Source organism: Dipodomys ordii, unplaced genomic scaffold (assembly GCF_000151885.1).
Source record: "Dipodomys ordii isolate 6190 unplaced genomic scaffold, Dord_2.0 Scaffold80, whole genome shotgun sequence".
In the NCBI taxonomy this organism is placed as follows: Eukaryota; Metazoa; Chordata; class Mammalia; order Rodentia; family Heteromyidae; genus Dipodomys; species Dipodomys ordii.
In genome coordinates, this window is record NW_012267296.1 from 449,301 (window position 1) to 454,187 (window position 4,887).

A 4,887-nucleotide genomic window follows, 5' to 3' on the forward strand; every position below is an offset into this window, starting at 1 on the left:
AATATATATATATTATATATATATATTATATATATATTACATTTTCTTGATCCATTCATCTACTGAGGGGCATCTGGGTTGGTTCCATATCTTAGATATGGTAAATAATGCTGTGATAAACATAGTTGTGCTGATAGCTTTAGTATGGTCTTGTTGTGATCATTTGGCTAAATGCCTAAAAGTGGGATGGCTGTGTCATATGGGAACTCTATGTGGAGTCTTTTGAGGGACCTTCATACTGCTTTCCAAACTGGTTGGACAAGTTTACACTCCCACCAACAATGCAGTAGGGTTCCCTTTTAGCTACATTCCCTCCAACAATCGTTATTATTAGGTTTCTTGATTGTAGCCATTGTAACTGGGGTGAGGTGGAATCTCAATGTTGTTTTGATTTGAATTTTTTTTATGGCTAGAGAGGTTGAGCGCTTCTTCATGTGTCTATTTGCCATTCTTATTTCCTCTTCAGAGAAGTTTCTCTTTAAGTCTTTAGCCCACTTTTTACTGGGAAGTTGTTTCTTTGAGGATTTGTTTTTGGGAGATTTAGTTTTTTGAGTTCTGAGTATATTTTAGATATGAGACTGTTTTCAATGTATGACTAGTGAAGATCTTCTCCCAATTCGTTTTCTATTGATCTAGCTAGCTATGTCCTTTACCATGCAGAAACTCTGCAGTGTCATGCAATCCCTTTTGTCTAACCTTTCTTTGATTTGTTCTGTTTCTGAGTTTTATTGAGAAAATTTCAGCTGTGCCATGGAGCACTTTAGTTTCTCCTATTCCTTCCTGTAATATTTTCAGGGAGTCTGTTTTGACATCGAGGTCTTTGATCCATTTGGAGTTGATTCTTGTGCAGGGTGACATATAATTCTCTAGCTTTAGTTTTCTACAAGTGTTTATTTTTGCCAGCACCATTTACTGAAGAGGCTGCCTTTCTTTCTATTTTTTAGCTCCCTTATCAAAGATTAGGTGGCTTTAATCTTTGAGTTCATTTCTGGGTCTTCAGTTCTATTCCATTTGTCTTCAGGTCTGTTCTTGTGCCAGTACCAAGCTGTTTTGATTACTGTGGCTTTATAGTAGAGTTTGAAATTTGGTGTTGATATTCTTCCAGCACTGTTTTTTCTGCTAAGGATTGTTTTTGCTATTTGGGGGTCTTTTATTGTTCCATATGAAGTTTTGGGTGGCTTCTTCTATTTCATTGAAGAAAGAGGTTGGAATATTTATAGGTATCTCATTAATTTCTAGATATGAGCTTTGATTTTTGCTTTGTGCTTTTGAAGCTGTTTGATGACTTAATGTATTGCAGAGGTTTTAAAACATTTGGGAAACAACCAACCTCAAGCCCCTAATAAATGAGAACTTTTGCTTCCTATTATACAAACTATAGTCATCTGGGAGTATTTACGATCTCCAGATTGATTCCTGCAGGACCTCAATCTAGAAATTTTAATTTAATTTGGTATGTAGTGTGGACTGGAAATTTATAATTTTTGAACTTCCCCAGAGATTTAATTGTGCTTCAAAATTCGGAAGCTATTGGTTAGAGCAACATCCATATGCCTAACACAATTTGGAAGAAAGTATACAAGCCATGCCATAACATCAGACTTAGGATTGAGAGAAAAATTGGTTCCAAGGAGTTATTTATACATATACATATATATGTATGTATGTATATATATATTATATATATATATATATATATATATAGCATATAGAGGATGGTGTTTGGTAGCAATAATGGGAGTAACTGCTGAAAAATATGCAGCTGTATATTTTACACAAACAGATAACTGACAATGATACACATGATGGACTTTGAGGTATGTCACAGCTTGTGAGTGGGGAGATTTGAAGTTAACATTTAAAGCTCATTATCATGTAAAAATCTCATTCTAAACTTGTGTTCTTCAAGTTTTTTTTAATTATCAACTTCAAAACATATCAGATTCTCTGAAGATATAAACAATATTAAGTAATGGAATGAGCTAATAGAAGACAAATGGAGTTCATTAGGAGAAGATTAAGACAACATCTGAGTTTGTTAGTTGACATTATCTGACTGTAAATTTAGTTTTTACATCTAAAACAGCATCTAGTTTTGCAAGATGGAATAAAGCATCCATTAAAGTCAGACTCTCACTTTCCCACAGCCATAGGGAAAAAGAAGTAATGTATTTTTGATGATTACATTTCAAAAGAATGACTCCTGGGTCCTTGAAAAAGACATTCCTGTGTTGTAAAGCTCGAAAGAGGTTTTTAAAAAGATTTATACTGCTTTCTGATGGAGGCATAGAATTCCATTATGTATATATGCCACATTTTCTTGATCCATTCATCTACTGACGGACATCAGGGTTAGCTCCATATCTTAACTATGGTAAATAATGCTGCGATAAACATAGTTGTGCTGGTAGCTTTAGTATGGTCTTGTTTGTGATCATTTGGGTAAATGCCCAAAAGTGGGATTGCTGGGTCATAGGGGAGCTCAATGTGGAGTCTTTTGAGGAAACTCCATACTACTTTCCAAAGTGGTTGAACAAGTTTAGACTCCCACCAACTATGCAGTAAGGTTCCCTTCAGCATCTTTTGTTATGTCAGTTCTTGATTATAGCCAATGTAACTGGGGTGAGGTGGTATTTCAATGTTGTTTTGATTTGCATTTCTTTTATGGCTAGGATGGTTGACCATTTTTTGAGGTGTCTATTGGCCATCCCATTTGTTAGGAAATGGAAGACTTGGAAAAATATTATAAGTGAAGTAAGCCAAGCCCAAAGAAGCATAGGGCGATGCTTTCCCTTATTTGCAACAACTAGTATATATATATATATATATATATATATATATATATATATGAGGCAAGCAGAAAGAGTCAGATAAGTTGGTATTAGGCAAAATGAACCCCAAGATATGGATTCCAATGTTTTTTTTCTTTCTTGTTATTGTTTCTAACACATTTAAAAGATGATTTCTTTGTTGCTTTGTATGTCCCTTCCCCACAGTATAATCCCTGTTTTCACTGTATTTGATGTTGCTATAATTTGTGGAGGAGAAGAGAAAAAACAAATTGTTTAAATAGGGGTATAGGTGGACCCATTGCAACAATGAGATGTACAAGACATTATGTTGAAAAACGACCTTTACAACTTTGGCTGGGGGTGGTGGGGAGAGATGGGAAGGTATGGGAAGGGGAAACAAAGGAGGAGGCAACAATGTCTGATAAGAAAAGTACTCATTACCTTGCCCATGTAATTGTAACCCCTCTGTATGGCATTTTCACAATAAAAAAGATTTATATTGCAAAATATCAGACGAAGAATTTTGAGTTCCAAGTTTTCTAATGAAATACTCTTAAAAAAAGAGAGTTCAAGGACTTTATTTCAGAAAGTCTGTGTGACTCCACCTGTGTAAGAAGTCTAGTTGAGGTGAACATTAAAGTTTCTTTGTCAGTCAATAGATATTATCCTCCATCTTACAGGTAAAGTAATTGAAGTTAGTAAAATAAGGATCTTGTTCAAAGTTATATTCCTAATAAGTCCAAAATTCAGATCAAATCTCATCTCTGATTCATATAACAAAAAAATCCACGACTTGTGATGTTTCTTATCCGCCAACATAAAGCTTAAAAACATATGAAGTGTATCTCCTCAAAAGTATTAAATTTATGAAAGAATAGAAAACAAATTGGTACTTTTCTCATAATAACAACAACTAAACCAGGAATTATAAGTCAACAAATTTGTCTCTACATAAATTCAAGGGAGATAATGTGAAAAAGGGAAAGACAAGCCACCAATATATTGAGAGTTACAATGTTTAAAAGAGTGACAACAAGATATATTGTATTCACAAAATGCTTTGTTAAATGGCAACTCCTTTTTGCAATTAATTAAATATTAATAAAAAGAAAAAAAATAATTGAGTGGGAAGAATTTCACTGTCATGCAATTCTAAATTATTTAGTTTCCTTCTTTTTTAACATGCATGTTGTAGGTTTACATTTTAAAAGCAGAGAAAATTGCAAAGAAATGGGAAAAGTGAAAAAAAAGAAAGGTAAGAAGGAAAGAACTAAAAAATAAAAAAGCATGACTATCAAAAATTTAATAGACTGGAGGTATGGCTTAAGTTGTAGAGTGCCGTTCTAATGAGTTCAAGGACCTGGGTTCAACTGACCAATTAAAAATATTCTAAAAAAACAGAAAACAAAACTTAGAAGACTTAAATTTATGAGAGAACAAAACAAAGAAAGGGAAAAAAGATAATGGAGAGTGTAATTCCAAAAAAAACAGAAATTAAAATTGGACCAATGGGACAGAAGACCCAGAAATGATTCCACCGACCTATAATTATTTAATACATGATAACAGAACAAAAAATTGCCTGGAAATCAGCCTCTTCAACAAATTGTGCTGGCAAGCTGGATATCTATGTGAAGAAAATTGAAACATCAGTTTTTTTTTTCCAGTGTGAACTCAAAATGGTTCAAAGATTTCAATGTAAGGCCAGACCATGAAATTAATATTAGAAGAAGTAGAAGAAAAATTAGGGCTCCTGGGCACAGATCGAAACTTCCTTAGTAAAGAATCAGAAACACCAACTCCATTTGTAATAGCCCCACAAAAAATAAAATACCTAGGAATTAACTTAACCAAACAAGTTAAGGACCTCTATGATGAAAACTTTAAAATCTTGAAAAAGGAAATCAACACAGAACTTAGAAAATAGCAAAACCTCCCATGTTCCAGGATTGGAAAGATTAACATCGTGAAAATGGCAATACTTCCCAAGGCTGTCTGCAAATTCAACACTTGATACCTATCAAAATTCCAACCTCATTCTTCAAGGAAATAGAAGAGGCAATCCAAAAATTCATATGGAACAATAAAAGACCCC